The 12,591-nt window shown below is 35.5% G+C and overlaps 1 protein-coding gene across 11 annotated transcripts in view; it reads left to right on the top strand.

The window, feature by feature from the left end:
• UBP1 (upstream binding protein 1) overlaps window positions 1-12,591 on the top strand; it is a 101,997-nt gene that overhangs the window by 58,939 nt on the left and 30,467 nt on the right. The gene's annotated exons all lie outside the window — the stretch shown is intronic.

Genomic DNA, 12,591 nt, shown 5'->3' on the forward strand with positions numbered 1-12,591 from the left:
CAACAACTGAATAAGCTTAAAGTAGCAGTTTTTAAGCTATTTGCTGTAAGAAGTTTTTATATAATATTTATTTAGTTTCACTTTAAGAAGTAATAGCTGTATTAAAAAAACTCGTGACTTTCCAAACTCTGTTCTGTTTACTCATCTATAAATTGGGAATTGCAACAGTTATTGTGTGAAGTAAATGGGAAAGCCCTTTGGAAAACAAGGAACCATAGAAAAATGGTTCTATGGAAAAATTATGCAATTATGGAAAAAAAAACCCACAACAAAAACACAAAAGCTAAAACAGCAAAAAAAGAGAAGACATTTAATGTGAATGTAGAACTTAACAAAATCTTTTATTTCATCTCTTAAAATTCTATAAGTAAAATTTGAAATTTCTGTTCACTTGATGAATTTATTTGAATAAAGAAGTAGCTCACCCCACGTATAGAAATTATAGCTATTGGCCGGCCAACCTGTTCCTTTTAGGATATATATTCAGGACTATTCCCATCCCCTCCCATGTGATGCAAGGTAGGTCCTTCTTGTCATATAACAGGGTTTGTTATAAATTCCATAGTGTTACAGGGCAAGGGATGGAGGAGGCTTAGCTGGGAAAGGCATTTCTTCATATGGCAAAGTGTTAGCAAGAAAGGAGCAGACATGAGTTCTCCAATCTTTCCATCTTCTCACAGAGAAGCTTTTTTTTTTTTTTAAGTATTTTTATTGATAAAACTTAACATACAAACATCCCATACATGGTGTACAGTATCATCACATAGATGTGTATTTATCATCATGATCATTTTTTTGAACATTTGCATCACTCCAGAAAAAAAAATAAGAAAAAACTCATACGTCATGCCCCTTACCCCTCCCTCTCATTGACCACTAGTATTTCCATCTACTCAATTTATTTTAACCTTTGTTTCCCCTATTATTTATTTTTTACGCTTATTTTTACTCCTCTGTCCATACCCTAGTTAAAAGGAGCATCAAACACAAGTTTTCACAATCACAGAGTCACATTATAAAAGCTGTATCATTATACAGTCATCTGCAGAGAGGTGTTTTGGGGCTTGGATGCTGCTGGGCCCTCAGTGTGGGAAGACATTACATTTTTAGAGAGAAAGCATGAGGAAGGCAGCCATGGCAAGGGGGGATGGATACTTGCTTGGTGGCAGGCAGTCTCAATTAGGAGTGCTAGCTAATTAGAGGCATTGTCTGGGAAAAGCAGTTGCCCAGTAACTGGAGGCCTGAGAACCTTTGGGTTGTTATAGTACTTCTCCCACTGCTGGGGGCAGAAAGCCCCTGATCCTATGAGAGATTGAGTGTGTGTGTTTCTCCTCCTGAAGGAAAGACATGGGGCCTCGTCTCAGTTCGATCATTGTCTTACCAACCCGGACCAAGCTCCCTGTTTCTCCTTCTGACTCTTAGGGTCTCCTGACATAGTTGGAACAGAAGGAGACAGGGAATTCACTCATTCCCACACTTGCCATCTGCCCTTTGTGTCTGTCCTGTTTATGCCAAGTCGGTTGCTTATTCATCTAGAGGATGAGTCAGACTGTTTTTTTTTTTTCTCCCTCTCCTGTTGGCATTCTGGCCTGTAGCAAACACTGATTGGATTCACTGGTAAAGAGTCTTTAGCATTGTTCTCTGTGAGCAAGATATACTTGGATTGGGTTATACTCTTCTAAATTTAAAAGACAGATAGCCACAGTTGGTCAGGGGAGCCAAACTAATAGCTCTCAGGTTCTAATGTTTAGGAAGCTTAGAAATGTTGGGGATTTTGTCACCATCCCCTGGTTCCAGCTGCCTTGCCATGCAAGCCACGAAGAGCTCTCTAAGACATCTTTGGATAAGTCTATCATTTGTACCAGACATGGTTAAAATTCAACCATCACCATGATCATTTCTTAGACCATTTGCTTCAATTCAGAAAAAGAAATAGAAAGAAAAAAGAAAAAAACTCATACATACCATACCCCTTACCCCTCTGTCTCGTTGACTGCTAGTATTTCCGTCTACCCAATATATTTTAGCCTCTGTTCCCCCTATTTTTTTTCTATACCCCTTACTGCTCCTTTTCATTGATCACTAGCATTTCAATCTACTAAATTTATTTTAACACTTGTTCTCCCTATTATTTATTTATTTTTAATGACTGTGTTTTACTCATCTGTCCATACTGTAGTTAAAAGGAGCATCAGACACAAGGTTTTCACAATCACACAGTCACATTGTGAAAGCTATATCATTATACAATCATCTTCAAGAAACATGGCTACTGGAACACAGCTCTACATTTTCAGGCACTTCCCTCCAGCCTCTCCAATATACCTTAATGAAAAAGGCGATATCTATATAATGCATAAGAATAACCTCCAGGATAACCTCTCCACTCTGAAATCTCTCAGCCATTGACACTTTATTTTGTCTCATTTCTCTCTTCCCCCTTATGGTCTAGAAGGTTTTCTCATTCCCTTGATGCTGAGTTCCAGCTCATTCTACAATTTCTGTCCATGTTGCCAGAAAGGTTTACAGCCCTGGGAGTCATGTCCCACGTAGAGAGGGGGAGGGCTGTGAGTTTGTTTGTCATGTTGGGTGAGAGAGAGAGAAGCCACATCTGAGCAACAAAAGGGGTTCTCTGGGGGTGACTCTTAGGCCTAATTTTAAGTAGGCCTAGCCTCTTCTTTTTGGGGATAAATTTCATATTAACAAACCCCAAGATTGAGGGCTTAGCCTGTCGCTTTGGTTGTCCCCACTGCTTGTGAGAATACTTCATAACTTTATTCTGGGAAGTTACATACTTCATAGCTTTATTCTGTCTTACAGCTGCATAATATCCCATTGTATGTATATACCACAGTTTGTTTAGCCCCTTATCTGTTGATGGACATTTGGGCTGTTTCCATCTCTTGGCAATTGTAAATAATGCTGCTATAAACATTGATTTGCAAATGTCCGTTTGTGTCCTTGTGCTCATGCCCTCTGAATAAATACCTAGCAATGGTATTGCCAGATCATATGGCAGTTCTATACTTAGCTTCCTGAGGAACCACCAAACTGCCTTCCACAGGGGTTGTACCATTTTACATTCCCACTAACAGTGGATAAGTGTGCCTGTTTCTCCACACCTTCTCCAGCATTTGTTGTTTTCTGTTTTATTGATAATGGCCATTTTGGTGGGTGTGAGATGATATCTCACTATGGTTTTGATTTGCATTTCCCTGATAGCAAGGGAAGTTGAGCATCTTTTCATGTGCTTTTTGGCCATTTGTATTTCCTCTTCTGAGAAGTGCCTGTTCAAATCTTTTGCCCATTTTGTAATTGGGTTGTCTGTCTTTTTGTTCTTGAGTTGAACAATCTCTTTATATATTCTGGATTCTAGACCTTTATCTGATATATCATTTCTCAGTATTATCTCCCATTGTGTAGGCTGTCTTTTTACTTTCTTGACAAAGTTCTTTGATGCACAAAAGTGTTTAATTTTGAGGAGTTCCCATTTCTTACTTTCTTCAGTGCTGGTGCTTTGGGTGTAAGATCTAGGAAACTGCCTCCTATGATAAGATTTATAAGATATTTCCCTACATTTTCTTCTAAAAGTTTTATGATCTTAGATCTAATGTTTAGGTCTTTGATCCATTTTGAGTTAATTTTTGAATAGGGTGTGAGATATGGATCCTCTTTCATTCTTTTGCATGTGAATATCCACTTTTCTAGGCACCATTTATTGAAGAGACTGTTCTGTCCTAGGTGAGTTAGCTTTGCTGCCTTATCAAAGATCAATTATTCATAGATAAGAGGGTCTACATTTGAACAATCTATTTGATTATATTGGTCAGTATATCTATCTTCATGCCAGTACCATGCTGTTTTGATCACTATAGCTTTGTAATATGCCTTAAAGTCAGGTAGTGTGAGACCACCAACCTCATTTTCTTTCTCAGGATATTTTTAGCTATTTGGGGCACCCTGCCCTTCCAGGTAAATTTGGTTATTGGTTTTTCTATTTCTGAAAAGTAAGTTTTTGGGATTTTAATTGATACTGCATTGAAGCTGTAAATCAATTTAGGTAGAATTGACATATTAACTATATTTAGTCTTCCAATCCATGAACATGGTATGCCCTTCCATTTATTTAGGTCTTCTGTGATTTCTTTTAGCAATTTCTTGTAGTTTTCTTTGTATAGGTCTTTCGTGTCCTTAGTTAAAATTTATTCCTAAATATTTTATTCTTTTGGTTGCAATTGTAAATGGAATTTTTTTCTTGATTTCCCCCTCAGATTGTTCGTTACTAGTGTATAAACACACTACAGATTTTTGAGTGTTGATCTTGTAACCTGCCACATTGCTGTACTCATTTATTAGCCCTAGTAGTTTTTTTTTGTGGATTTTTTGGGGTTTTCGACATGCAGTATCATATCATCTGCAAACAGTGAGAGTTTTACTTCTTCCTTTACAATTTTGATGCCTTGTATTTCTTTTTCTTGTCTAATTGCCCTGGCTACACTTAGGACTTCCAACACAATGTTGAATAACAATGGTGATAGAGGACATCCTTGTCTTGTTCCTGATCTTAGGGGAAAGTTTTCAGTTTTTCTCCATTGAGGATGATGTTAGCTGTGGGTTTTTCATATATTCTCTTTATCATTTTGAGGAAGTTCCCTTCTGTTCCTATCCTTTCAAGTGTTTTCAACAAGAAAGGATGTTGAATTTTGTCAAATGCCTTTTCTGCATCAATTGAGATGATCATGTGGTTTTTCTGCTTTGATTTGTTGATATGGTGTATTATATTAATTGATTTTCTTATATTGAACCATCCTTGCATACCTGCGATGAATCCTACTTGGTCATGGTGTATAATTCTTTTAATGTGGTGTTGGATTCGATTTGCAAGATTTTGTTGAGGATTTTTGCATCTATATTCATTAGAGAGATTGGTCTGTAGTTTTGTTTTTTATAATATCTTTGTCTGGCATTGGTATGAGGGTGATATTGGCTACATAGAATGAGTTAGGTAGCCTTCCCTCCTCTTCAGTTTTTTTGAAGAGTTTGAGCAGGATTGGTACCAATTCTTTCTTGAATGTTTGGTAGAATTCACACGTGAAGCCATCTGCTCCTGGACTTTTCTTTCTTGGGAACTTCTTAATGACTAATTCAGTTTCTTTACTTGTGATTGGTTTGTTGAGGTCATCTATTTCTTCTTGAGTCAGTGTTGGTTGTTCATGCCTTTCTAGGAAGTTGTCCATCTCATCTACATTGTCTAGTTTATTAGCATAAAGTTGTTCATAGTAACCTCTCATTACCTCCTTTATTTCTGTGGGGTCAGTGGTTATGTCTCCTCTTCCATTTCTGATTTTATTTGCATCCTCTCTCTTCTTTTGGTCAACCTCCCTAAGAGTCCATCAGTCTTGTTGATTTTCTCATAGAACCAACTTCTGGTTTTGTTGAATTTCTTGATTGTTTTCATGTTCTCAATTTCATTTATTTTTGCTCTAATCTTCATTATTTCTTTCCTTTTGCTTGCTTTGGGGTTAGTTTACTGTTCTTTCTCTTGTTCTTCCAAGTGGACAGTTAATTCCTCAATTTTTGTTCTTCTTTTTTGATATAGGCATTTAGGGCAGTGTGTGTATCTTAAGGGGAGGTGTGGTTCTGTCCTTGTGAAAATTACACGTGATAACTCTAAGATGCTAGTTTAAGAAAAATGTATCAGTGTGAAAGAAGGTTGAATAATTGTTTTAAATGTAGACTTCTCAATAAATTGGACTGGAGCTTGATAGGCCCTGTTTTAAAACCAGATGCAAAAACATTTGAACGAATATTTTAACCTTTTATTTATGGTAAAATTCAAACATACCTAGAAGTAGAGAGAATGGTATCATGAGTCCATATGTATAGAAAATCCTGTTTAAAGTTATCAATTTAATATTTTGCCAGTTTTGTTTCATTGACTTCCTCTCATATTTTGTTGTTGTTGTTGTTTAGTTTAACTATAGAACTTACTAATTAATAATTTTAATTGAGTTAATCATTCATGATCATTTGGTTTTCTGAGGAAAATATAACCTTGATATCTAGACCAAGTACCAGAAATAAGTTTCCATTAAAGCATTGAAGAATATCAGTTCTGAAGCAGTTTGCCAGTAGAAACAAGCTGGCTTTTTAGGGCAGTTCCCCCATAGGTGAAATTTAATGTTTTAAATATTTTTGGCAAATTAGTTCAAATATTTGTCAGATTGACTTGGAATGGCAAGGTTAATCAATTAAGTTGTGTGACTGACTGCTTTAAGTTCACATCCTTGGATTGAGTTCAAGAATAAAACGTGCAAAAACATTTCAGACATGTTTAATGAAAGCTAAGAAATTGAAGCAGAAATGACACTTCATTGTGAGAAAATGAACTGTTGAGAAGAGAAATCATCCAGTTATAAATGAATAGTGAATGGTTTGCTGACATTACTCTAGCATATTCTGTCTAGATGAGATTACTTATTTTGTGAACATCACTATTCATAAACACTTACTTCATAGATTAGAACTTTTTTAAAGGATTAATTTATAAATGTTTTAATTGGTTTCATCTTCCAGTTAAAATGCTTATCTTTTAAGTTATGGCTGTTCCAGAATAGATCCAGTCACATCCTGAGAGCTTGCCTGGGATTCAGAACTACTGGTTGTGTCTACCAAGCACTGCCGGATGAATTTCTTGGAAATTACAATTCTTCGCCTAGAGAATTCCAAAAATATACTGCATCATCTAGGATTTTATTTATTGGTCTAATGATTTTTGACTATTTTACTAAAAGTTTTGAGAGTCTTGAGCATCAAATCCTCGATTGTTGAGGTGTTTTGGAGCTTCTTGAATGTGCTGAACGTATTTGGTGCTTTTTCTCCTTCATCTGTTTGTATTTTATTGTTAAGGCTCCTTCATCTTTTGCTGTTTCTGCTGGTTTTGTAGGTATAGTCAGTCCCCTTTCAGTCCCAACTTCTAGATGATGACTTGTTTTAAAATTAATTTTTACTTTTAGAGAAATTGTAGGATTACAGAATTATCATGCATAAAATAGATAAAATACAGAGTTCCCAAATACAGAGTTCTAGTATGAACACCTTGCATTAGTGAGGTACATTTGTTATGCATGAAATAACTTTTTTCATTTTTTTTGAAATAACATTTTTATAATTGTACTATTAACTATGGTCCATTTTTACAGTAGGGTTCATTGTGTTGTACAGTCCTATGTTTTTTCTTTTTAATTTTATTCCATTAACATATATACCAAAATTTTTCCTTTCAAACACATTCACATACATATTTTTGAATGTTAATGACAGTGACGGTGTTGTGCTACCATCACCACCATTCATTACCAAAACTTTACAGTCAACCTCAATAGAAATTCTGTACAATTTAAGCATTAACTTTCCATTTCCCACCCCCAACCCAGCCTTTGACAACCTGTATTCTAGATATTCTGACTTTATGACAGATGATGACTTTCTTGCTTCCAATTTCGTTTGAGAAGTTTTCTTTTAGATATTGTAATTCTGTAACTTTGATCATCCCTTCATCTTCCTTACTGTATTTTCTTTTTTCAATGTAAGAAGCTTTTAATTATTTTCATTAGTCAACTTTATTTATTATTATTTTTTATTAATTAAAAAAAATTAACACAATGTTTAGAAATCATTCCATTCTACATATGCAATCAGTAATTCTTAATATCATCACATAGATGTATGATCATCATTTCTTAGTACATTTGCATCGATTTAGAAAAAGAAATAGCAAGACAGCAGAAAAAGAAATAAAATGATAATATAGAGAAAAAAATAAAAATAAAAAATACAAAAAATATATATAAAAACAAACAAACAAACAAAAAAAACTATAGCACAGATGCAGCTTCATTCAGTGTTTTAACATAATAATTACATTACAATTAGGTAGTATTGTGCTGTCCATTTTTGAGTTTTTGTATCTAGTCCTGTTGCACAGTCTGCATCCCTTCAGCTCCAATTACCCATTATCTTACCCTGTTTCTAACTCCTGCTGGTCTCTGTTACCAATGACATATTCCAAGTTTATTCTCGAATGTCGGTTCACATCAGTGGGACCATACAGTATTTGTCCTGTAGTTTTTGGCTAGTCTCACTCAGCATAATGTTCTCTAGGTCCATCCATGTTATTACATGCTTCATAAGTTTGTTCTGTCTTAAAGCTGCATAATATTCCATTGTATGTATATATACTACAGTTTGTTTAGCCACTCGTCTGTTGATGGACATTTTGGCTGTTTCCATCTCTTTGCAATTGTAAATAATGCTGCTATAAACATTGGTGTGCAAATGTCCGTTTGTGTCTTTGCCCTTAAGTCCTTTGAGTAGATACCTAGCAATGGTATTGCTGGGTCGTATGGCAATTCTATATTCAGCTTTTTCAGGAACCGCCAAACTGCCTTCCACAGTGGTTGCACCATTTGACATTCCCACCAACAGTGGATAAGTGTGCCTCTTTCTCTGCATCCTCTCCAGCACTTGTCATTTTTTGTTTTGTTGATAATGGCCATTCTGGTGGGTGTGAGATGATATCTCATTGTGGTTTTGATTTGCATTTCTCTAATGGCCAGGGACATTGAGCATCTCTTCATGTGCCTTTTGGCCATTTGTATTTCCTCTTCTGAGAGGTTTCTGTTCAAGTCTTTTTCCCATTTTGTAATTGGGTTGGCTGTCTTTTTGTTGTTGAGTTGAGCAATCTCTTTATAAATTCTGGATACTAGACCTGTATCTGATATGTCGTTTCCAAATATTATCTCCCATTGTGTAGGCTGTCTTTCTACTTTCTTGATGAACTTCTTTGATGCACAAAAATGTTTAATTTTTAGGAGCTCCATTTATTTCTTTATTTCTTCAGTGCTCTTGCTTTAGGTTTAAGGTCCATAAAACCGCCTCCAATTGTAAGTTCCATAAGATATCTCCCTACATTTTCCTCTAACTGTTTTATGGTCTTAGACCTAATGTTTAGATCTTTGATCCATTTTGAGTTAACTTTTGTATAGGGTGTGAGATATGGGTCCTCTTTCATTCTTTTGCATATGGATATCCAGTTCTCTAGGCACCATTTATTGAAGAGACTGTTCTGTCCCAGGTGAATTGGCTTGACTGCCTTCTCAAAGATCAAATGTCCGTAGATGAGAGGGTCTATATCTGAGCACTCTATTCGATTCCATTGGTCGACATATCTATCTTTATGCCAATACCATGCTGTTTTGACCACTGTGGCTTCATAATATGCCTTAAAGTCCGGCAGCTTGAGATTTCCAGCTTTGTTTTTTTTCCTCAAGATACTTTTAGCAATTTGGGGCACCCTACCCCTCCAGATAAACTGGCTTGTTGGTTTTTCTATTTCCGAAATAAGTTGTTGGGATTTTGATTGGTATTGCATTGAATCTGTATATCAATTTAGGTAGGATTGACATTTTAACTATATTTAGTCTTCCAATCCATGAACATGGTATGCCTTTCCATCTATTTAGGTCTTCTGTGATTTCTTTTAACAGTTTTTTGTAGTTTTCTTTATATAGGTCTTTTGTCTCTTTAGTTAAATTTATTCCTAAGTACTTTATTCTTTTAGTTGCAATTGTAAATGGAATTTGTTTCTTGATTTCCCCCTCAGCTTGTTCATTGCTAGTGTATAGAAACGCTACAGATTTTTGAATGTTGATCTTATAACCTGCTACTTTGCTGTACACATTTATTAGCTCTAGTAGTTTTGTTGTGGATTTTTCCGGGTTTTCGACGTATAGTATCATATCATCTGCAAACAGTGATAGTTTTACTTCTTCCCTTCCAATTTTGATGCCTTGTATTTCTTTTTCTTGTGTAATTGCTCTGGCTAGAACCTCCAACACGATGTTGAATAATAGTGGTGATAATGGACATCCTTGTCTTGTTCCTGATCTTAGGGGGAAAGTTTTCAATTTTTCCCCATTGAGGATGATATTAGCTGTGGGTTTTTCATATATTCCCTTTATCATTTTAAGGAAGTTCCCTTGTATTCCTATCCTTTGAAGTGTTTTCAACAGGAAAGGATGTTGAATCTTGTCAAATGCCTTCTCTGTATCAATTGAGATGATCATGTGATTTTTCTGCTTTGATTTGTTGATATGGTGTATTACATTAATATATTTTCTTATGTTGAACCATCCTTGTATACCTGGGATGAATCCTACTTGGTCATGATGTATAATTCTTTTAATGTGTTGCTGGATTCGATTTGCTAGAATTTTGTTGAGGATTTTTGCATCTATATTCATTAGAAAGATTGGTCTGTAGTTTTCTTTTTTTGTAATATCTTTGCCTGGTTTTGGTATGACGGTGATGTTGGCTTCATAGAATGAATTAGGTAGCTTTCCCTCCACTTCGATTTATTTGAAGAGTTTGAGCAGAGTTGGTACTAATTCTTTCTGAAATGTTTGGCAGAATTCACATGTGAAGCCGTCTGGTCCTGGACTTTTCTTTTTGGGAAACTTTTGAATGACTGATTCAATTTCTTTACTTGTGATTGGTTTGTTGAGGTCATCTATTTCTTCTTGAGTCAAAGTAGGTTGTTCATGCCTTTCTAGGAACTTGTCCATTTCATCTACATTGTTGTATTTATTAGCGTAAAGTTGTTCATAGTATCCTGTTATTACCTCCTTTATTTCTGTGAGGTCAGTGGTTATGTCTCCTCTTCCATTTCTGATCTTATTTATTTGCATCCTCTCTCTTCTTCTTTTTGTCAATCTTGCTAAGGGCCCATCAATCTTATTGATTTTTTCATAGAACCAACTTCTGGTCTTATTGATTTTCTCTATTGTTTTCATGTTTTCAATTTCATTTATTTCTGCTCTAATCTTTGTTATTTCTTTCCTTTTGCTTGCTTTGGGGTTAATTTGCTGTTCTTTCTCCAGTTCTTCCAAGTGGACAGTTAATTCCTGCATTTTTGCCTTTTCTTCTTTTCTGATATAGGCATTTAGGGCAATAAATTTCCCTCTTAGCACTGCCTCTGCCGCGTCCCATAGGTTTTGATATGTTGTGTTCATTTTCATTCACCTCGAAATATTTATTGATTTCTCTTGTAATTTCTTCTTTGATCCACTCGTTGTTTAAGAGTGTGTTGTTGAACCTCCACATATTTGTGAATTTTCTGGCACTCTGCCTATTATTGATTTCCAATTTCATTCCTTTATGATCTGAGAAAGTGTTGTGTATGATTTCAATCTTTTTAAATTTGTTGAGACTTGCTTTGTGACCCAGCACATGGTCTATCTTTGAGAATGATCCATGAGCACTTGTGAAAAAGGTGTATCCTGCTGTTTTGGGATGTAATGTCCTATAAATGTCTGTTAAGTCTAGCTCATTTATTGTAATATTCAAATTCTCTGTTTCTTTATTGATCCCCTGTCTAGATGTTCTGTCCATTGATGAGAGTGGCTAATTGAAGTCTCCAACTATTATGGTAGATGTGTCTATTTCCCTTTTCAGTGATTGCAGTGTATTCCTCACGTATTTTGGGGCATTTTGATTCGGTGCATAAATATTTATGATTGTTATGTCTTCTTGTTGAATTGTTCCTTTTATTAGTAGATAGTATCCTTCTTTGTCTCTTTTAACTGTTTTACATTTGAAGTCTAATTTGTTGTATATTAGTATAGCTACTCCTGCTCTTTTCTGGTTGTTATTTGCATGAAATATCTTTTCCCAACCTTTCACTTTCAACCTATGTTTATCTTTGGGTCTAAGATGTGTTTCCTGTAGACAGCATATAGAAGGATCCTGTTTTTTAATCCATTCTGCCACTCTATGTCTTTTGATTGGGGAATTCAGTCCATTAGCATTTAGTGTTATTCCTGTTTGGGTAATACTTTCCTCTACCATTTTGCCTTTTGTATTATATATATCATATCTGATTTTCCTTCTTTCTACACTCTTCTCCATACCTCTCTCTTCTGTCTTTTCGTATCTGACTCTAGTGCTCCCTTAGTATTTCTTGCAGAGCTGGTCTCTTGGTCACAAATTCTCTCAGTGACTTTTTGTCTGAGAATGTTTTAATTTCTCCCTCATTTTTCAAGGACAATTTTGCTGGATATAGAAGTCTTGTTTGGCAGTGTTTCTCTTTTAGTAATTTAAATATATCATCCCACTGTCTTCTAGCTTTCATGGTTTCTGCTGAGAAATCTACACATAGTCTTATTGGGTTTCCCTTGTATGTGATGGATTGTTTTTCTCTTGCTGCTTTCAAGATCCTCTCTTTCTCTTTGACCTCTGACATTTTAACTAGTAAATGTCTTGGAGAACGCCTATTTGGGTCTCTTCTCTTTGGGGTGTGCTGCACTTCTTGGATCTGTAATTTTAGGTCTTTCATAAGAGTTGGGAAATTTTCAGTGATAATTTCTTCCATTAGTTTTTCTCCTCCTTTTCCCTTCTCTTCTCCTGGGATACTTACAACACATATATTTGTGCGCTTCATATTATCATTCAGTTCCCTGAGCCCCTGCTCAAATTTTTCCATTCTTTTCCATGTAGTATCTGTTTCTTTTTGGATTTCAGATGTTCCATCCT

Source organism: Tamandua tetradactyla, chromosome 15 (assembly GCF_023851605.1).
Source record: "Tamandua tetradactyla isolate mTamTet1 chromosome 15, mTamTet1.pri, whole genome shotgun sequence".
Lineage (NCBI taxonomy): Eukaryota > Metazoa > Chordata > Mammalia > Pilosa > Myrmecophagidae > Tamandua > Tamandua tetradactyla.